The sequence below is a fragment of the Sinohyriopsis cumingii genome, chromosome 5 (assembly GCF_028554795.1).
Source record: "Sinohyriopsis cumingii isolate HCF-2022 chromosome 5, ASM2855479v2, whole genome shotgun sequence".
In the NCBI taxonomy this organism is placed as follows: Eukaryota; Metazoa; Mollusca; class Bivalvia; order Unionida; family Unionidae; genus Sinohyriopsis; species Sinohyriopsis cumingii.
Window position 1 is genome coordinate 41,690,858 of NC_142965.1, and position 24,603 is coordinate 41,715,460.

Below are 24,603 nucleotides of genomic sequence, written 5' to 3' on the forward strand. Positions count from 1 at the left end.
TGGATCAGAAAGTCTATCCAATTGAAAAAGAATTCCCTGATTTATATCCAGCTTATGCTGTTACCAGCGCTATGGCAAAGAAAGCTCTTGAGAATGATGTTGATAAGGAAAATATTCCTTTAGCTGACTTTATGAGGTCATTTTCACTCCTTGGTTGAATCAGTCAAAAGGTATTAATCATAGTGATCCTCTTTTAACTACTCATTCTCTTTATTCTAATCAGGGTGATAAACGACAATCACTTGTCGTCGAACAGGAAAAAGATCCTGAGATCTCCTGTTTGTTTCAAAGGGCCATTAGCGAAACTGAAGCCTCAGAAGTACCCGTCTGTTATTTCATTAAAAATGGAATTCTTATTAGAAAATGGAGAACTCCGGAGGTACCTGCTGCTGACGAATGGTCAGTGAACTATCAAATTGTAACTCAGAAAAAAATACAGGCAGGAAATACTTAGTCTGGCCCATGAAACACCTTTGTTTCGTCATTTCATGATTAATAAGACTGATCACAAGATCTTGACTCACGTTTTATGGCCAAAAATCAAAAGAGATGTTTGTAAATACTGTAGATATTGTAGATCTTGTAATACTTGTCAAATGGTGGAAAAACCCAATGAGAAAATATGTAAGGCTCATCTGCAGCCTATTCCTGCATTTGACGAACCATTTAGTAGAATTATGATAGACTGTGTTAGTCCCTTACCTAAGACCAAGTCAGGACACCAGTACCTTTTTACCATTATGTGTGCGTCAACAAGGTTCCCAGAGGCAATTCGTTTGAGGAATATTAAATCTAAAATAATAGTAAAAGCTTTGATAAAGTTTTTTTTACTCAATTTTGGCCTTCCAAAATCTGTCCAATCTGATCAAGGCTCAAATGTCATGTCAAGAATTTTCCAACAAGTTATGTACAAACTTTGCATTCAACAATTGAAATCGTCTGCCTATCACCCTGATAGCCAAGAGTCATTAGAAAGATTTCATCAGACTTTGAGAAATATGATTCGATCATATTGTTTTGATACGGGTAAAGGTTGGTATGAAGGCATTAATTTACTATTGTTTGCCGTTAGATAATCAGTTCAAGAATCTTTAGGCTTCTGTCCCTTTGAACTTGATTATTTGACACTGTGTGCGTGGACCATTGAAGTTGTTGAAAGAGACACTTCTTTGTAATGAAGATACTGAAATTTATCTTCTTGATTATATTTCCAATTTTAAGTATATGTTGTCAAAGGCTTGTATGGTCTCAAGAGAAAATCTGCACTCTACTCAATCAGACATGAAGAAAAAGATGATTAAAACTCGAAGGAAAGGAGTTTTCAACCTGGTGATAGAGGGCTGGCTCTCTTGCCCATACCACAAAATCCTCTTCAGGCAACGTATTATGGTCCCTACACAGATGACAGGAAAGTAAATGATTTAAATTACATCATAAATACTCCTGAGAGCCGAAAACAAAAACAACTTTGCCACATAAACATGCTAAAGGAGTATATTGAAAGATGTAGCCAAGTTAAACATGCAATTAATTTAGTTGTACCTGTCCAACTCAGATTTAAGTGAACGAATATCATCAGATTCTACTGATATTGGAGTGACAACTCTTCACAGTTCAGAAAGAAATGAATTTAGTCAGTTATTAATTGAAAATGTGCACTTATTTCCAGATGTTCCTACAAGAACAAACAAAATTTTCCATTAGGTTGAAATTGTAAATTATAAACCTGTGACACAATATCTGTACAGGATGACACCTCCCAAACAGGAATACTAGAAAAAAGAAATTCAGTATTAGCTGGAGAATGACTTTAGAGTGCCCTGTAAAAATGACTAGAGTTCACTATGTATACTTGTTCCAAAACCAGATAAAATTTTCCGTATATGCACTGATTATAGGAAGGTGAACATTGTGACAAAAATAAAACAGATTCATTTCGATTACCAAGAATCTACGACTGTATTGATAAGATTGGAAATGCTAAGTATGTCACCAAATTTGTTTTTCTAAAGGAATTTGGCACCTTCCACTGATGGAAAGAGCAAAGGAAATTTCGGCATTCGTAACTCCAGATGGACTTTATCAATATGAACTGATGCCGTTTGGGATGAAAAGGTCTTTAAGTACTTTTCAACGTCTCATGAATATGACTATCTCTGGTCTAGACAATTCTGATGCTTACATCGATTATGTCATCATCTACAATAACACCTAGAAGGAACATTTAGCAGCAATTCGGAAATTCTTTGATAGACTCACAGATCTCAGTTTGACAATTAATTTATGCAAAAGTGAGTTCTGCTGTGCTAGTGTTTTCTAGGACACATCGTGGGACATGGACAAGTTAAACCTATAGATGCTAAGGTCAAGGCTATCTCTGAATTCCCTGTGCCTGTTAATAAAAAGCAACTGATGCGATTTTTAGGTATAGCCGGATACTATCGAAAATTTGTTCCAATTTCTCTATAATTGGTGAACCCCTGACAAATTTATTGAGTAAGAAAAACAAGTTCCGTTGGAGTGAAAAATGTCAGGAAGCTTTTGGCAAGTTAAAAGCCATGTTTGAAAGCGCGCCAGTTCTTATAGCTCCAAATTTCAGCCAATCATTTTAATTGTATGTTGATGCAAGTGATGTTGGGGTTGGAGCAGGTTTGATTCAAGAAGACGAAAATGGCGTTGATCATCCAGTGTGTTATTTTTCTAAAAAAAATTAAATAAGCACCAAAGAAATTCTTCAACAATCGAGAAGGAATGTTTCGCTTTGATATTGGCACTACAACATTTTGAAGTTTACATTAGTTCCGCTCCTTCTTCGATTATTGTGTTTAGTGACCACAACCCCCTTACTTCATCGGTAAGATGAAAAATAAAAATCAGAGACTATTAAGGTGGAGTTTGTTGTTACAGGAATATGATATTGACATCAGGCACATCAAATGAAAAGATAATATATCAGATGCACTTTCCCGTATATAGAAATGTATTGTTTCACGTACACTACGTATAATTTATAAGAGTCCTTTTTTACTTCATGTATAATTAATCTATGGTAAAAAGAAAGCTTTATCATATAAATCTTTCTTTTTCTTTAGCAGGGGAAGTGTTATGTATATTTAATTTTTATTTGATTTAATTTAATTGTTTGTACGTTTTCAAGTCTATTTATTTTTAATTTCATCACATGTCAAAGTAATGTAATATTTGTTACTAGGAATTTGATATTTTCCAGAAAATTCAGTTTGACCCAACTCTTTTCAGAAACACCTAATAATAGAAACACTGTTTCTATTTTCGACTTAGTTTTCCGACCTTGATTCAGAAATCACTGAGACAAGTAAACAACTTTCTATTTTTATTTTTTATATGGAGTAAAATGATTGGTTTTTATCAAGGTCATACTGGGAGCACGTGATGCTAGATGTAAACAGCGTATTTTTCGCAATTCTGGGTTTTCCAAAATTGCGCAGTAGTTAGATTTAATAGCGATGTTTAGAGAGATATTTCTCAGTTTGGGTTTTACCTTTGCACTAGAAAGTGTTTGTTTGTGACCAGTTTGGAGTTACATTTTAATTTTTATTAAAATTATTTGGATTTTAGAAGAGCAATTCTTTTTCCTGGAAATATTTGACTGCTCATACATAATTTTTGGACAAAGACATTTATTTAAATTTTATTCGGAAATTCAAACACCGCAATAATGTTTGTGGATCAACAAAGAACTGAAGACACATATATACTATAAAGGTTACAGTATACGTCAATGCCTTTAATTTTGGAATTTTTCTTCGGGACTCAAACCTGATTTCATTAGAACATTTCATTACTATGACATCTAAAATTTAATTCGTGGATTATTCTTGGATTATTTTTGAACTGATTTCTTAAAACCGTAAGTTCGTTTTTTGTCATTTTTACAAATTTTCTTTTCTTCTTCAGGGAAATAAATTATTTCTTAGATTTTTCCAAGCTTGTTATTTTCACTCTCTCTTTTAATACTGTTTATCTGAGCCTAAACACGTAACATACGATCTGTTAGAATTAATTTTTCTCTGTACAGTTCATTTTAAAATTATGCAGCTTGATAACTGGATGGTGTATGGTGTATAATTGTAACTCACGAAAATAATCCATTAATATCTTGATTCCTGTATATGGAATCCGGAGTGACTGTGTACTTGGATAAAAATGGGTTTGTGTGGGCAAGGCGATGGTTGCAGTAATTCGCGGACCCAGGTTCGAATCTAGGTAGAGTACAAATGAAAAATCTTCTAAACCTGTATTATAATATTCTTTCTCCATATCAACAAACTCACTTCATAGTGTCACTCATCCTCCTGATCCTCCTGTACTATCCAGTGATAGTATTTTCCGCTCTGGAAGGACACAGGAGTGACGGTGTACTTGGATGAAAATTAATTGCTGGGTGGATATGTGGGTGTGTCTTCTACGCAGGAATATCTATATCAGCGACTTTGTGGCATCCTTTTTTATTATGTGCTCTTGGTCAAGGGTTATACATCTTTCTATCCATCTATCTATCTATCTATCTATCTATCTATCTATCTATCTATCTATCTATCTATCTATCTATCTATGGGAATCGACCTTGGAGTAGATTACACAGACATGTAACTTCTATATATGTCTGATATACAATTTGGTAACTGTTATGATATGTGGAAACAAAACACTCCTTGAAGGATCGACAAAATTGTGAAACACTGATATCATAGTGTAAAATCCGGCTAATATTTCAAAATTAGGAGCTTTATTTAAAACAAAAAGAACCTAAAAACTAACACAGTAAATGTCACAGAATTTGAAGCATTAGCTTTTGGCTTGTGGAACTCTCTGCTTTTTTTTATAAAGATGTGCTTGCCTCAAGTTGTAAAGGTTCTTTAGTACGATTCGTAACCGTCTTTAAGACACATGCTTAGTCAACCGGGGGTGGGGGTGGGGAAAAAATGAAACAATTCCGATACTTAGCTGATAGCTAGAAGAGAGCAGTTTTATTATTCATATTTTTGTATGTGACTAACGTTACATTGTGACCAATACAAATTCAAATAGAAAACTTAAATCACTGGCAGACTAAATGAGTTTCGAACCATTTTTATTTCTATAAATGGCCATATAATCAATAATCAATGTTCTCTTTCAAATAGAACAATGGAACATCGGTGCGTCATTGTTTCCAGTTATACGTCAGTTTGATACAAACGACTATTACAATGATGTCACTAAAATGTTTGTAATGAATATTGTTAACTGCATTTAATCTCAACCGTTATCGTTAACAACGGTCGAATCGTACGGTATATCATCTTCCCCTATACTGGCATTTACACTAAACTTCTACTTAAAACTAATTTAAAATGAACTGCGATCACATCATGACGTGATTCCGAACCTGTGATCTGTTTCTCAAATTTCAACCCATGACGTCACATATTGTTGATGTTGAAAAAAAATAATTACAAAGTCTGTGCAAATACTTTCGTTGTTTCATTTATGCGTGTAATCTGCTTTCAGTATATGAATATATCACTTGGCCATTGTGATATATATATATATATATATATATATATATATATATATATATATATATATATATATATATATATATATATATGTACACTCATATCATATTTTCCAATATTACACTAGTTTAATAACACCCAATGATATAACGAATTGTGACATGACAATATATAATGTTAGGGAATGTAATTTAAAGTCAATTCTTTATATTATTTTTACGGCCCTTACTGAGTAATATTGGTATTTACATGTAATAACATCGTAACAATGTGCTGAAGATTTTAAATGGTTTAAGAGTCCTTAATAATTCAATTCGTTCCATACGTTTCATTTAACATAGACACTCCACCCACTGTATCTTATACTATTGTTTACATTCCATTATAATATTTTATTGAAAAACACTTTGCTTCAATAACAGAAAACTTCATTCTGTCCTGTCATGACAGTCATCTGCAAAGTTAATACTTAATTTTGTCTGTTACACCGGTAGGACTCGTAAAATGCAGACAATCTTGACCTCTCTTTCACCTTTAGTAATTGAACATGGAGATTAATTTTGTCTGGGCGTAGCTATGGAAACGTTCTTTCCAGGCCCTCTTGATCAGCATGGAAAGCTTGGGTGAGTGCTAAACTCATCAATGTTATATAATTTGTTCTGCCATTTGTTTAATGTTTAAAGGTGGGAGTATTGTCCCAGAAAAATGTAACAACAACAACAACAAAAAAAAAACACTTGTGTAAAATGAGAAAACTCGTGCTATTACATTTTCAAAGTTTCTGTTTTACTCGTTTATGACGAATTATTCATGTAGACTACATAAATTCTCCAGCCCAATATTCATATTTCATTTTTAAGAGTGAATACGTTCTATGCTTATACTTTCCATACTAAGTAGAGAATAAAAATGAAATAAAAGAAACTTTAATCGTATTATTGTGAAAACACAAAGTGTTATTTGTGACTTTTATATTTTATTTTATTTTGTTGACATTGCGATAGTTAGGAAAGCTACATTACACATGTAAAATTGAAATGTAATAGTGCCTAATGAGTTCTTTGCACTTTAAGATACATTTTATTGTCTAGGTTTTACTGTTCATGTGCAAGTTAGTCAGGAAATAAGGTCATTGCAGTGACAAAACCTCGCAGGCCTTAAATCAGACTCAAAATAATCCCCTGTAGTAAGTTTCAGTTCAAAGACATAAAACTGAAGATGTAAGTTACTGGTAACTTACATAAAACCAACTCCACGTCTAGATTTGGATAGAAGTCTCATGTACGATAACTATATGACTAACTGTGTCATAGGAAATGAAGAAATGAAATACCTTGTTTGATACGGATGTTTCATAACGCGTACTAGTACTAATCGCTCCGTGGCCTAGTGGGATAAAAATAAAACTTCAGAGAAGCTTGATTCAAGATCCTTGTCTCTTCCTACGTGTACCTATTGCAAGAAAAAAGGACACGTTATTTCTGATTGCGACAAATTGAAAAATAGGCACCTGAATGAAGACAGATCTATTCCAAATGCTCTTATTTCTAAGAGGGCAAGGTCACGGTCATGTATTGAAAGTAATACATTTGTTGGGACTAATAAACCCCAATCTGATTTGATTATGGAAAATTATGAACCATTCATATCGAAGGGTTCTATATCACTCTTTGTTGATTTGTCCAATCCTATCCCTATTAATATTTTAAGGGACACAGGAGCTTCTCAGAGTCTTTTATTATCAGGTCCTTTGCCTGTTCTGAGAAGTCCTCTTCTAATGAGAGTGTTCTTATTCAGGGAGTAAAGTGCGGCTTTGTTAATGTTCCTCTCCAGTGTGTAGATTTGTCATCAGACTTAGTCTCATAACCCGTGACAGTCGGAACAGTCTTTGTTTTACGCGTTGATGGCATTCAGTTATTACTAGGTAACGTCCTAGCGAGAGACAAGGTTGTGGTTAATCCCCTTGTAACTGACAAGCATTGCGATCCAATTGAAAATGAATTCCCTGATTTATCCCCAGCTTGTGCAGTTACCAGTAGTATGGCAAAGAAAGCTCTTGAGAATAATGTAGATAAGAAACGTATTCCTTGAGCTAACACGTGTATTGGTCAGGCTTTGATGAGGTCACCTTCACCCATTGTTTGTATCAATCAGAAGATATTGATCACGGTGGTCCTCTTTTACCGACTAATTCTCTTTATTCTAATCAGGGTGATAAACGACAATTACTTGTCGTCAAACAGGAAAATGATCCTGAGATCTCCTGTCTGTTTCAAAGGGCCATTAGTGAAACTGAAGCTACTGGAGTTCTTGTCTGCTATTTCATTAAAAATGGAATTCTTATGAGAAATTGGAGACCTCTCAAGGTACCTGCTGATGACGAATGGGCGTTGAACTATCAAAGTTTAGTTCCAAAACCTAACAGACAGGGGATACTTAGTCTGGCCTATGTAACTCCTTTGGCTAGTCATTTAAGGATCAATACAACTTATTAGAAGATCATAACTCACCTCTATTGGCCACAAATCAAAAGTGATGTTAGCAAATACTGTAGATCTTGTAATGGATGTCAAATGGTAGGAAAACCGAATCATAAAATACGTAAGGCTCATCTACAACCTATTCCTGCCTCTGACGAACCATTTAGTAGAATTATGGTAGATTGTGTTGATCCCTTACCTAAGACCAAGTCAGGTAACCAATACCTGTTGACCATGATGTGTGCGTCAACAAGGTTTCCAGATGCAATTCCTTTGAGGAATATTAAAACTTTGATAAAGTTTTTTACTCAATTTGGCCTTCCCCCAAATCTATCCAATCGGGACAAGGGTCATATTTTAGGTTTGGAACTTTCCAGTCTATTATGCTTGAATTTGGCATTTAGCAATTCAAGTCAAAAGTGAAATTATGGCTTGACAGAACTATAATGGAGAGACATTTTGAGTTTGGTAATAATGCTCATTCATCTAAATGTTCTTCAGATGAGATATTACGTCCCTTACATCTTTAGGAAGGAAATGAATGAATTAAATTATAATACGAGTGCTCAACATTAAATCTGCACGTGCCCGAGAGAGAGAGAGAGAGAGAGAGAGAGAGAGAGAGAGAGAGAGAGGAGGAGGAGGAGGAGGAGAAGATTCGTATGTGTATTATGCAACGAAGATATTACTCTTACTCTATTTTGTCAAAAACCGAATTGTCATTGCCGACAATGTGCGTTTCCGGCCATAAATGCTCAAATCCAATCAAATGGTATGATCTCCAAAGGGGTGGATTAGTCCGAAGCGTGTTATGTCTAACTGCAGGACAATCAGGCAATCAATAAATTGATTAGTCAGTCAATAACAACAAGATATATATTTAAATAATAACATAATTGCCCATAAGAACAGTCGTAGGCGAAACCATTATGGAGGTTACAGTTACTTAATACTAGTATGTGATTCATATTTGATTTTAACGTAGCTTTAACAATCTTTCAGTCATATCGCTACGATGTCTGCAGTGTGTCAGTTTTTAGTGATGTCTAGTACTGGGGCATCATGCCGCAGACATGTAGCATGATGTCCCACCCAGTCACATTATCCTGACACCAGGCCAACCAGTCCTAACACTAACCTCTAAATGCTGAGCGCCATTTTTGTAAGTCTTTGGTATGACTCGGTTGGGGATCGAACCAACGACCTCCCGCATCCGAAGCGGACGCTCTAACCGCTATGCCACCAGAGATTAGGCTGAAATACCTTTCTGCCAGAAATCTGTTGAGTAGAAGTCTTATTTACAAAAGAAACTTTATGAGTTAAAGAATACTCATCAACAGCTCGAGCAGACTTTTCCAAGGTTTCAATCTGATGCTTGTCAAGATAAGACTTAATGTCACTATGGACACAGTTTTAGAAATCTTCAAGTGATACAAGTTATTTGAGACTTTCATAATCTGGCTCAACATTCATGGCTAAGCACCAACCATCAAATAACTGCGCTTTTTCTCTAGCAAATTCGACAAGAGTTTGTCCAGCTTCTTTTCTATAGTTTCTGAAATTTTGCCGATAAGCTTCAGGGTCTACCTCATAACCCCTTAGGATGCATTTTTTAACCACATCATAGTCACCACTTTGGTGAACTGACAGTAAATTGTAGATATCACTATCCTTACCAGTGAGTACACATTGTAATAACGACTCCAATGCTCCCTTGGCCTTTTCAAATTTTCATCACCTTTTTGAAAACGAGTAAAATATTTGTTTACTTCTTTTTCTCTGAAAAGGGGCACTAATCTAATCTTCTTTGCAATATCAAACTTAAATTTGGGTTTGAAGTATGAATATGCTGGTCACTTGCCGGTTTCATTTCTTTCATTCTACATTGATATTCCATCCTTGCGTCTCTTTCTCCAGCTGTAAATGCATTTGCTCTTTCTGTAACTATTTGTTCTTTTTGTAACTGCATCTGTCTTTCTTTCTCTCTTTCCTGTCTGTCTGTCTGTCTGTCTGTATCTCTCTCTCTCTCTCTCTCTCTCTCTCCTCTTTCTCATATTGTAACTGCATTTGGTTTTCGTGTAACTGCATTTGCATCTCTCTCTCTTTCTTTATTCTTTCTAAAGTTCCAGTTTCCTTAAGTTCAATTCTATCATGTATTTTAATTATAATTCCTTTACGTTTGTGCCAGAGTCTAACACTGACTTCCTGATCGAAACCAAAGCACCTTTATCCAAAACATTCTTTTCTAACAAGTACTGAACCAAAATATTTCTTATTTCCTGTTTCGTAAATGAAGCCTTTACCTCATAAAGATCGTATTTTCTGGCAAGTTGAATCAATTCATCTTTTTTTTAAAAAAATCTAATTGTTCCTGCGAAGGATTTGAGAGAATGATTTCATGACTTGATGACATTTTAGAAAAAGCTTGCTGATTTCACTAAATATTTTAAAAACTATGGGAATTCAAATTTTAAAAAAAAATAATTTTCTGAAATATTCTAGCCAAAATTCTAAATTATCCTAACGACCAACTATCCAATTCTGATGTTACGTGTTTAGGCTCGAATAAATAGTAACACAAGAAAGAGTGAAAACAACAAGCTTTGAGAAAAATAATAATTTATTTCACCTGTTGTTTACTAAAACGAACAAAGTCAAACTTTTTTCTAAAGCAATATTAGGTTCCTAGCAAACAGAACCACATTATTTTGACATATAATGAAATTTAAAAGAAAAAATAAATAGATTTTAAAACTTACAAACAATTAAATCAGAAATAATTAATCAAATATACTTAACATAGCTGCACTATTATATTACTTCATCGCAACAGGACCTGTTGAATTTGCTGGAATACTCTTTTAGCGTTGCTGCATAACGTCGATATAACTTTCCCAAAATCTCCTAAAAACATTAATTAACGTTACGAAAATAACTAAGCAAATTATTTGTGCCCTCCACCTCGCAGATCTTAAACCAAACGGTTATAAAACAGATAAATGTTTCAGAAGGTGTAAGTATAGCCTGTATAATCACAGCGTACCGTACACAAATGCATAACAGTATGCCTACTAGGTGTAATTGGCCTACCACATGTAGTTTGTGCATAGCTGTATTGAAAACAAATATCTTCAACAATGTTCAGTTTTAAAACTTGAGTCGTTAAACTAGAATTTAAGATTGCGGCATAATAATTTTGAAAATGAAAATAAAGAATTTATTTATCGACGTTAACACGTATTGCTCATATACTTGCATCGTGAGTCATTTGTTGCTTTATCCGGTAGCTTTTTACATGGTGGCGGTATTGAATTTACCTGAAGATAACGATCGGTATATTTCATCGGAATGGAATTGAGAAAGTAAGATGTGTCATTCATATTCTTCTCTAAAGATTTGTACACAATTGCGAAAATTCTTAATGCCTACAGATAATGACATTGAAATTGAAATGCTTCTCTCTCTCTCTCTCTCTCTCTCTCTCTCCAGCTAATAATTAAACGTATCGAACAACATGTTGCAGCAATGCTGTTTACTAGTTATAGCAGCAAAGTTATATTACTTTATCGCAACGTGATCTGGTGAATTTGCTGTAATACTGTTTTAACATTGTGCCATAACGTCGATATAACTTTCCAACTACCTCCTGAAAACATTCAAAATCTATTAAAACCGGTAAAGAATTAAATATTTTTTTTTGTTTGGAAATCAAATGTGCCGCTCCGTTATCAGATAGAACCACATCTACAATTAACGTTACAAAAATAACTCAGCACATTATTTGTGCCCTCAATCAGGCAGATCTTAATCACAAGGTGATAAAAGAGATACATGTTTCAGAAGGTGTAAGCATAGCCCGTAAAGCCACAGCGTACCTTACACATATGCATAACAATATGCGTAATATATATAATTGGCCTGCTAAGTGTAGTTGCTGCGTAAGTGTATTGAAAACAAATACCTTAAAAAATGTTCAGTTTGAAAACTTGAGTCAAAAAAATAAAATGGAAGATTGCGGTATAATAAATTTCAAAATGAAAATGAGGATCGTATATATGAGCATCAAAAATGGATACTAAGCCTCTTTTGTCTACTTTATCTGGTTTTGTTAAAACTCACTTAATGACCCCTCCAGGAGTTGATGGCGATACAGTAGGGTAAATGAAATTTAAATTTTCTTCCTGCAGGCAGTTGGGGTACAAAAATGTAAATTGAATACAATATTCAAATCATCTCATTTTCAATGGGACCATGCCTTCTGGTGTTGTATGCCAACATCGAACAGTTTATGTGTAGATGTTTTATCATTGTATGTGTATATGTTTTATCAATGTTTACACGCAGGTATCGTTTATTGTTGATATCTTGAAAAAGTATTTAAGAACCCAGTATAAGAAAAAGAAATTACTTCGAAATTTTATTTTGACAATACGTATGGTTTTTTTTTTCTTCATTTAATTTTGCTAACAAGCTTTACAGGATTTACAGGTCGAAGACATTTGTTTTTAAAACGAGATAAAAAGGTAATATAAGTAGGGTATTTTAGCTCACTTCTCTAACGTTTGAATATATATATATATATATATATATATATATATATATATATATATATATATATATATATATATATAACTATGTAGGATATGAATATTATTATTCATTCTCTGGATACGTTGGTCATTCCAATTATTTTTGTCATATATTTGAAATGAAATAAGCACACTTTAATGTATGACCCATCCTGTTTTGCACTATGTTGCTAGTCATAGTGTAAACTGTCATTCAAGAGCCAAACCATGCTTTCAGAAAAAGTTTACAATGTATGGTCTACTTGTAGTCAGTTCCGCTTCGACTGATATATTAAGATGGGAATTTATTGTTCTCCCGTCTATAATTTTAAGGCAAAATAAAAATGTTCGTAGCGTGTGCAGCAACACATAACATCTGTTTAATAATTTCTAGACATACATCCAATGTTAGTACAGTAATTTGACCATAAATATAACATTGCTGCTTAAAATAATAATAATAATAATAATAATAATAATAATAATAATAATAATAATAATAAATAAATAAATAAATAAATAAATTGTACTTGGTGTCAAGTTTAATATCAACGTCATGGTTTGGTTCTTTTTTGTGCTTTATTAAATAGTAGAAAAGAATACATGTTTGAATGATGCATGTATATATAAAATATACTGCACGCATTAAGATAAATCGACAGTTCTATTATTTACAACTCTTTGTACACAAAAGATGAATGAAATTGCAAGATATAAGCTACACGATACATGAAATTTTATTCAGTGGTTGAAGTTTAGAAAACAGAGAAATACAAACTCTGGACAAGCTATTATATCAATATAATTGGTCATTTGAGCAAATTTGAACACCACATTCCCATTGTGATCAATCAATCTAACCATCTTTTCTTATTTCAATACCAAAGGGAACTAAATCACTGATGTCCCTAATTGCACACCAAATGAGTAAGGTTACAGGTAGAGAGCAAATTCTAATATCTAATATATATATATATATATATATATATATATATATATATATATATATATATATATATATATATATATATATATATATATATATATATATATATATATATATGTATGTATGTATGTATATATTGTTTTGGATGGTACAGGGGGTGTACTTGATAGTATGTTGCATTACATGTAGTTTGTTTAAAAACCTTTCCCATTTTGTTTGATCTTTGGTGTTTCGAGACTACACAAGGCAATTTGGATTCAGTGTTAGGCGTCTTGGATGGTACAGTTTATGTGGTGGATACTGTTTTTTTCGATAGGGTTTCCCCACACGCTGAGGCTATAATTGTGTGAAATTTGCCAAAATCCTTTCCGAAGGTCAAATTTGGTGACATTCGTTGCATTTCTAATTTTAACCTGTTTTAGTCATACTGTTCTCCTTTATATAATCAGGATATATGCGAAAAGTATTATATGGTTTCGGAACAAGTGTATATGGTGAACGGCAGTCACTTTTACTCGGATTTATGAAATCATTCTCTATCAAATATTAAATTTCTTTATTCAAAAATTCACATTTGAGAGTCTTCATCCTGTACGGGTTTTGTTTCACCTATGTGGAATCTGCAATTTCATTGTCATGGTAGATTGTAATTGTTCTTATAGGAACATCAGGAAATAAGTGCTCATATTCAAGTAATAACTGTTTTAGTTCATTCTTTTCTTTTTGCTGCAAATGCGAAAGCTTCTGGTCCAGATTATTCATAATTTCTAAATTTCGAAGATTTGTTACTGCAAAATCAAAATATTCCTATTGCATTCCATCGTTAAAATCCCCAGTGAGTGGGACAGGTATAACTCAATTAATTACATGATCAACCTGTCTATCTCTCTCAACATAATCCTTTAGCATTAATCTATGGCAAAGTTCTTTTTTATTTCACCTCCCATGAGCATTCATAATGTAATTTAAATCATGTGCTTTCTAATGAACTGCCATACTAAACGGCCTGAAGAAGATATTGTGGTACGGACAAGAGAGCCAGAACTATATCACCAGGCTGAAAACTCATTTCCTTTCTATGTTTATCATACCTTAATTTCACTTTTGACTAAGTACAGTGCATATTAATTCTTGCAGCCGCACAAGCATTTTACAACTTATACTTAAATTGGAAACATAATAAAGAATATTAATAAAGAATATTAAATTCGTTATCTTCATTAGAAAGAAGTTTATCTTTAAACAACTTCAATGGCCCAAACACAGTATGTCCAAAAACTATTTCGAAGGGACTGAATCCTAAAGATTCTTGAACTGATTCCCTAACAGCAGACAATAGTAAATGATCCTTCATCCCAATCTGTACCCGTATCAAAACAATATGACCGAATTATATGTTTCAATATTTGATGAAATCATCTAAAGCCCCCTGGTTCCCAGGGTGATAGGCAGAAGACTTGAATTGTTGGATGCCTAATTCATTCATAATTTGCTGGAAAATTCATGACTAAAATTTGACCCTTGATCAGATTTGGGCAGGTTTAGGAAAGCCAGATTGAGCTAAAACGTCATCAAAGCTTCTGTTATTGTTTAGTTTAAATATTCATCAAAGGAATTGCCTCAGGTAATCTTGATAACACACATATTATGGTCAACAAGTACTGATATACCTGACTTGGTCATTTTTAATTTTGACAATCCGGTAGCGACTTCCTCCTGAGAATCATAACTAATGAAGCTTTCAGTGTCTGCTAATACTAATCTGTCTTTCTGTCATACATACATACATATATATATATATATATATATATATATATATATATATATATATATATATATATATAATTGGAATTAACGGTCAACGTACAGTGCGAAACTAGTATCAAACTAGCATGAGGTCTTTCGACTATTTAATGAGTCTTTTCAAAAGGCAAATACAGAATATAGACAAGACAAACAAATAAAACAGAAAAACGGTTATGTTTGCAAGACTGTACATGGATGTTTCTACATGAATGAAACCTTTGACTGTATTATGCTTCAACTAGGTTATTTCAACTTCTTGCTGATACTTGTCTATGTTTTATATTTGCCTTTGAATAAGACTCATTAAAGAGTCGACAGATCTAATGCTAGTTAGAGACTAATTTCGCACTGTTCGTTGTCAGTTTATTGCATTTATCTTAATCAATCCCTGACACACGTGATCCCTTGCTTGATCCAGTGCACTTGAAAGGATTGTTATTTGCCATATGATTTGTTTTCTTTATATATATGTCTACTTCCAATTCTTATGAACTGACCGCGTGTTCTACGTTTTGATTGGATAGATACAGACACGTGATACTGATCTGGATTATTTTACACTTCAACAAATTCTTCTGACTACTTTTGGCTCCATGTTTCCAGGTCATTTGAAGTAAAGTTATAACTGTATCAACGCCTTACACCCTAATAATAACAAACACAAGCAAATACCCACGCACCCCCTGTGTTTTTCGATCAAAATTTACAAAGCCCAGATTAAAATCGACCATTAGAAGTTGAAACTATGTAATTGCATATACCTTCCTGCATTCTAACACTAAACCATTTTGCCGAAGAAAGCATATGGCAGGCTGTAGAAGCCAATCTTCACAAATTATTGATTTCGTCTCAACAACATGTTCCAACAGCGTTTTTAATGGTCAGTGTCATGTGACAAGAAAGGGATCTAACTAAAAATGGACAATATTTTGCTTTGAAAGTTCGAAAAGCTTAGAATGTAACAACAATGGTTGCTATAATAACACGTGCCATACGCAAGCCTAAGTTTATAAAAAAAAAGGATTAATCAGGGTTAAATAGCATTGACCATGTTTTTACGTATTAAAATAACGATCAGAACAATATATGACTGGCATGACCCGCTATGACATTCTACCCAATATTACTGATTAGGAATCGATGACTCTCGTCTAGCGAAGATCGGGATACGTATTCTGTCGCAGTTAAGAGTCTAATGAAATAAACCTTCGATCTGCATAAACATGAATGTATTGTTGATGAAATATGCTAATGTAATCAGAGGCTGGAAGTAAATTGGAATTATAAGGATTAAATGATCATGGCTGGGTATTTATCGATGTGTGAATTTTACGTAATCACTAGCAAAGTTAACATAATTTCGGACTTTATTTACTTTGTGAGTGATTAGGTAACATTCTATAACTACCCAACCATGATCATTTAATCCTAACATAAATAATACAAATAATACGGTGAATCACAGTCATTTCAAGTACACTGATGACGTGTGTCGGGGCTTGATTAAGATACATGCGATAAACTGAATGTATTCATTGCAAAAAAATAATTTCATTCTAAAAGGATGCATTTTGTAGCATATTGTAAATAATTCAATTCCTCATAACAGTCACATATTTTGTAAGATCTGTAATTTAGAAAGATAATCAGTATATATATATATATATATGTATATATATATATATATATATATATATATATATATATATATATAATTATGTATGTATGTGTGTATGTATATATGTGGGACCCCGAGTGGCCGAGTGGTCTATGCCATCTCACCTCTGTCTGCGTGGGTCCGAGTCCAAGGCTCGGCTAATGTGGGTACGTGGGAAAGCCTGCCAGTAGCTTCTCGTGGGTCGTTGGTTCTTCCCTGGAATTTCCAGTTTTCTTTTTCAGTCACAGCAGAGTTGTATCAGAGGCTGGAGATTTGCACTTTTCTGGAAATCCTTTGGAAGCACTTCCATCCGGCTGCGACTCTACCCACCCCATGACTGGCTCACTCATGTCACGTGTGTTTGGGGATGCTTGCACTCCGTGGACAAAATTAAAAGTGATCAACATACAACTGTCATCTATGGGCTAAATATGTCATGGGCGTAGAGTCGAGAACGGATGGAATGTCCCGAAAGGGACAAACAGCAAAAAGCCCTACTTTCATACTACTTGACGCACATTCCAAAACATTCGCTCAATAAGCAGGACTATGTACATTATGCGGTGAATATAGGTCAGGGAGATTTCTACCGCATTAGACAACACTGCTTAAACAAGAAAGCAGAATGATGTCCGCAATGACTTACAACTTTCTCGGCCGATCTGGTCTAAAAGTATCTAATATCTGTCTGGGAACGATGACTTTTGGACACTCCCTTGGATTTTCTGTGAGCATCTTTCAGTAAAGTAGTAAGCCACCTAATGGTTCACAAAGTTCTAACGTTGTTGTAGTTGAGTAGGTTTATGTTATGACCGAGGCTATTCGCACGGCCGCGGTGTGGACAATTTTGGAAAGACTATTCGCACGGCCGCCGTGTGGGCACTGTGTACCTTATAAAATATGCCTTACCTGAACACGGAAAACTATTAGATCTGCATACACTACACATTAATCCACTAGCATTCAAGCCTTACAGAACCCGAACGACGCAACTTTGAAGTAGTTTTAACCTTTCCTGGTTGCGAAAGCCGTCTTCGACCATTCCTCTGGATTGATTTTACCTGCTAATATCCTCTCATAAGGTCTAAGGTCGAGAACCAAATTACTCCTTATAGCGAATCAAGCGACTTGATCCAAGGTAGAGGGTATATGGTTTTGGCAGTCACTTCTCTAAAGGAACTGTAATCGAAGCATAACATAGTTGTGCCATCCGTTTGCATTCCCAAAACCACTTGCGACGACCATGGACATGAAGATGGTATAATTATCCCCTTCTTTAGCATGTCAATCCTTGCATGGCTTAAAATGGAATCCTTGTTGGGGTCATTTTATTTTCCAGCTTTTGTAGTTCTTCCATGATCAACATCAGATACAGCAAAGAGTAACTGAGAGTCGCTGAGAAACTTATATATCTTTCTTGCCTGTAGTTGGGAGAGTGATTATTTTGATGCCCAAGCCATTTCTTCTAAATGAGTCTGTACTCGAAGCTGCGACACCCTAGTTAGAAGACAACGAACAGTTGAATCCCCTTCCAATTCTTAGACTACTCTTAAGACAGCAATATCCTGTACCAGCATGGAGTGTCTGGTTATCTGCAAATAAATTCAGTATTCGTATGGGCAAATTCCATTTCCCGGTTCTAAACAGCGTCCTCGAGACGAAGATTTTGTGCCGTTCTCCAAACTTCTTATTCTGTTCTACCATTCCAATTTGCGGCACTACTGAAGGTGACAGGTTGTTAAACTTTCATGGAACGATCATTTCTTGTATTGCGGGAACATTCACAGTTTCAGCGACAAGTATTCGGGCGCATTTCACTTATACTTTAAATGTACAAGGTAAATTCTCCTCGCCGACATAATGGTTACCCTTTATAACATCGAGCAGACAACAGTAAATCTTGTGGTAATCCAATGCAAGAATTCCTACTGAATGGATGTCAGCAACCAGCATATTACGTTTCCTCTCGCAGGGATCAGGTATGGCATTTTATCCGGTTTGATATTCAGATAGACTTCTCCAGATAGGATTGATACTGTTACACCGGTATTAATCAGGAGATCGGCAACATTGTCTTCGATGGTGCCTGCTATATACAACACGACGTCGGCTTCCAGCAATCAGTTTCCAAGTCGATAAATTGCTTTGTTCCTCGTGCGTCTTTGCCTTCCATCCCTGTCATATCTCATGCGACCCATCGACCGTAGTCGGTTGGATTTATTATTACGTGACTTCTTGTAGGGCAATATTGCTTGAAACTTCCAAGCTGGCAACAGCCATAATAAACAAATTAATTAAGGATTTTTTCTTCTGTCTGTGACTGCTGCCAGCAATATATATTTTGTAGATGTGGTGTCAGCTACATTCTTGATCTTCGGCGAATCCGAGGGTGTCGACATAGCTTGCCAACTAAAGTGAATAAGTCGTATGGGACTAATTCCTTCGCTCGACGATGTCTTTGCCTTCCGCAGACCTCTCCATTGTCCACTTTCTTGCAGTTAGCCCCTCCTCCAAGTCCTTGCATTCATTTGTTAAGCGTGTTAACTCCTCGTCGTAAGAAATTGCTGTCTTTATTCCGTTTCGGGAATCATCAACTAGTCGCCGAATTGTAATCGTCCGTAAGCCATGTTGATTATTTCCGCTACTCTACGACCTATCCCGCCACTGCAATGAATTTGTAGCTGAACTGATTAGGTCACACTACCCCAAGTCATCAGCAGTTCCTCGGGAGGTCTCCATTTTCTTATAAGTATTCCATATTTAATGTACTTCAGTGGCTTCAGTTTCACTAATGGTACTTTGAAGCAAACAGGAGATCTCATGATCATTTTCCTGTTAGACGACAAGTCATTGCCGTTTGTCACCCTGATTAGAATAAAGCGAATGAGTAGTTAAAAGAGGAGCAGTGATCAATACCGTCTGATTGATCCAAACAAGAAGGGAAAGTGACCCATCAAAAACCTGACCAATACATATGTAACCTAAAGCTATACTTTCCTTATCAACATCATTTTCAAGAGCTTTCTTTGCCATAGCTCTGGTAGCAACACAAGCTGGGAATAAATCAGGGGATACTGTTTCAATTGGATCGACTTTCTGATCCAAACAAGGCTGGTCAGTTACAAGTGGATTAACCACAACCTTGTATCCAGCTAGGTCGTTGCCTAGTAATACATGAATGCCCTCATCGGGTAACACAGACGCTGTGCCGACTGTCACGGGTCCTAAGACCAAGTCTGATGACAAATGTACACAATGGAATTGAACATTAACAAAGCCGCACTCTACTCCCTGAATAAGAACACTCTCATTAGAAGAAGACTATTCAGAGAAAGGTAAAGTATCTGACAATAAAAGACTTTGAGAAGATCATGTTTCCTTTCAACTTTTAATAGGGATATGATTGGCCGAATCAACTAAGAGTGATAAAGAACTCTTCGATATGAAAGGTTCATAATTCTCCATAATAAAACCAGACTGGGGTTTGTTAGAACCAACAAATGTATTGCTTTCAATACACGACCATTCGGAATAGGTCTGTCTTGATTATGATTCCTATGTTTCAATTTGTAGCAATCTGAAATACTTTCTTCTTGCAATAGGTACCATAGGAAGAGACAAGGATCTTTGATCAAGCTTATCTGAAGCTTGTTTTTTAAAAGTTGTGCCAGTTTGAGATTTAGAAGTGCTTCTATTAGGCTGAAATACTTTTCTGCCAGAAGACCGTTGACTGGAAGTCTTATTTACAAAAGGAACTTCATGTGTAAAAGAATACTCATCAGCAGCACGAGCGGCATTTTCCAAAGTTTTGAACTTATGTTCGTCAGGATAAGTCTTAATGTCACTATGGACACAGTTCTTTAACTGTTCAAGTAGTATACGTTGTTTGAGACTTTCATAATCTTGTTCAGCTTTCTTGGCTAAGCACCATCTATCAAATAAATGCTCTTTGCTCTAGCGAATTTGACTTGAGTTTGTCCAGCTTCTTTTTCATAGTTTCTGAATTTTTGCCGATAGGCTTCAGTGACTAATTCATAACCCCTTGAGATGCAATACTGAACCACGTCATAGTCACCACTTTGGTGAACTGACAGTGAACGGTAAATAGTACTAGCTTTACCAGTAAGTACACATTGTAATAACTGATCCAATGCTCCCTTGGCCATTTCAAATTTTCGGCAACTTTTTCAAAATGAGGAAAATATTTGTCTACATCTTTTTCTCTAAAAGGGGACACTAACCTAATATTCCTTGCAACATCGAAACTAAAATTTGTATTTGAAGTGGGAATGTACTTTTTACTTGCCAGCTCTATTTCTTTTATTCTACATTGATATTCCGTCTATTGCTTATTTTTCTCTATTGTAAAAGCATTTGCTCTTTCTCCTCCGACTGTAAATGCATTTGCTCTTTCTGTAACTGTATTTTTTTCTTTTTGTAACTACATTTGTCTTTCGTTCTCTTTCTTCCAATTGTAAATGCATTTGCTCTTTCTGTTTTTCCTCTTTCATTTGTTCTTTCTCTTTTGCTAATTGCAAGTGCATAAGCATTTGTTTTTCTTCTTTATCTTTCTGTAGTTCAAGCTTCCTCAACTCCAAATCCATTTTGTATCTTAATTGTATCTAAATTGTAATTCCTTTACTTTTATGTTAGAGTCTAATACAGACTTACTGATTAAAACCAAAGCACTTTTATCCAAATAATTTTTTCTACCACGTACTGGACCAGACTAATTAATATTCTTGCTTCGTTACCTCAGAAAGATCATATCTTTGGCAAGATGAGTTAATTCATCTTTTTCGAAAAGGTCTAATTGGTCCTGAGTAGGACTTGAAAGAAAGATTTCTACTTTTGATGACATTTCTTAAGCTTGCCGATTTCACTGAAGATTTAAAAAGCTAGCGGAATTCACATTTCCAAAATATTAGTTTTGTGAAATGTTTTAGCCAAAATTCAATTATCCGAGGACGAGGCCCCAATTCTTATATTACATTTTTAGGCTCTAATAAACAGTAACATAAAAAGAGTGAAAAGAACATGCTTTGAAAAGTGTAGCAAATATTTTTTTCCCTAGAATAAACAATTTAAAAATTAAAAAAAATAGTACTTACGGTTTTAAATATCAAATCCAAAAATAATCCAAGAATAATCCACGAATTAAATTTTAGAAGTCCTAGTAATTAAATATTCTAATGAATTCAAGTTCGAATCCCGACGAAAAATCCAAAATAGAAGGCGATGACATATGCTGTATCCTTTATATTACGGATGTGTCTACAGTTCAATATTGATCCACAAAATATATTCCGGTGTTTGAATTTCCGAATAAAATTTAAATAAATGTCTTTGTCCAAGAATTCTATATGAGCACTCAAATATTTCCAGGAAAAAGATTTATTCATTTAGAATCGAAGAAAATTGAATAAAATTTAAAATGTAACTCCAAACTGCTCACAAACAAACACTTTCCAATGTAAAGTAAACGCTCAGCTGAGATTATTTCTCTATAAATAAAGGTTATACAGTCAAATAATGCGCACAACAGATACCCATATGAAGGTCACGTGATCGCATTCCAGAACGGTTTAGAAGGTGTCTAAAGTCATGTATTCCAGTACAGCATCGACATCTTTATTATCATTCGCACATTAATAATGAATTAAAAAAGAAGTTGTTTGCTTGATTCTCAATCAAGGCCAGGAGCTAACTCAGCAAAAGATACAAAGTTCTGTTTTACGACTAAACAGTCAGGTCAAACTAATTTCTGGAACATATCAAATTCCTAAAAAGCAAAATTACTTTGGCATATAATGAAATTTAAACACAAATGATTTTAAAACTTGCAAACAATTAAATTTAAAAAAAAAAACAACATTAGATCAAATATACACAACGATATTCTGCAAAGAAGGCCCACCAACCCCAAGCAACCCCCATAACAAAAAAACCGCAATGGGGTCTTAAGCTATCGACAGAGAGGAAAAAATTGATCGGACACCATTTGTCTTGAGTGCCATTCAGACAACCAAAATGTAGGTCAAATGATCAAGAAACATGGACCAATAGCGGAATCGTATGATACATTAGAGTTAATCCAAAAGCAATCAGAAACCGATAAAACTCAGATACATTACAGTCAGATCAATTTCAACCTCAGACATAAACCATCACCATATTGTCACATTTGGGCCATGTGGTGATAAAAGGTGCAAATCATGTCAACATATGACAGAAACAAACATTCTGTAGCACTGTGACGAACAAAAAACTGAACATACATGGTCCAAATGAAATTTGCAAACCAGAACATGTAATTTGTTTCATTACGTGTAAAATGCAGTTGGAAAAACTGAAAAGGTACACAACAGTACAAATCTTCACAGATTTAATTAGATGGAAAGAAGCTGGACATAAGACCAGTAGTGGAATATATTTCTTCTCTTGATCATTTTTACAGCGACTTTGTACTAACTGCTATTATCCAAAATGACTATGTCCAACTAAAGGTAGGTAGTGACAATGCGGTGACCATCGAGCATGTTCCAGGTAAACCAAATAATTTTGTTCCCACTGGTGAAGAGACACGCTGCCACTGAAGCACTGGACTTTATCCCTTTCGCCTAAGTAGAAATATCCGGCTCTGGATAATTTTTCAGGGATAGGTCCTCCTAGATATTTTGGCCATTTTCCTTGGAGCGTTTGGAATCGACTTTCAAAGTCGCCGTATTCAGGCAATCGCACAAGGAACGAATATTCGTCTTTCACAGGTTCATTTCGATGAGGGTACGTTGAAATGCGCAGGAGTTTGCTCATTCTTGGATGACATCCGTAAGGTGGTAGCTAAATGGTTTCACGGGGAGGATGACATTCACCATGAAAACCAGTAAAGTGTCCACGATAACTAGTTGCATAGCTTTCGCTTCCGTCAGGTTTAACACGCACAGCATCACTACCCATGGTAGGTTTAGTGGTAGCAGTAGTAGTAGAATTAGAAATCATAGCAGAGTTCCCATGATATAGTACTAAATTGCAGAGATCACTCTCATCGCAAGGCACAGCATCTTACTCCACTTGAGGTTCACCGAACTTGAATGATGTCTGTTTAGAAAGATTCATCTTTCTTGCTTGGTCTAGGTAGTTATAATGAACTATCGGTCCTGGGCATTGTCTCTTTTATATACTGACCAATATCGAATTGTCCGTACGGCAAAGTGAAGTGGTTGGGAAGCCGAACTCTCGTCTGGTACACAATTTGACACACTTTTTTCAAAAGGTCGAATGAAGATTTGTTGAGTCGGTAAACGTACATTCTTGTGCGATTCCTAGGTGGTCACTTTAAAGTTTCCATCCTGTCCAGACTGCAAGGCTTCTTTCAGTACGCCAACGTTAACCACTCGACTGGTGCGATAATTGAGAGTCAATCCTGTCACTTTACACTCGGTGTACACTTCTCCCTGTTTGTCTCGGTATTCATAGCCGTAATTGTTAGGACCGCCGATAGCAAAACTTAGAATTTTGTCGTCGGGGTGCTCGTCCATCCAGGCTCCTAAACGGTCTCCTTCGATGTCAGCCTGACGTTGACACAGGTGATCGATGTAGATGCAAC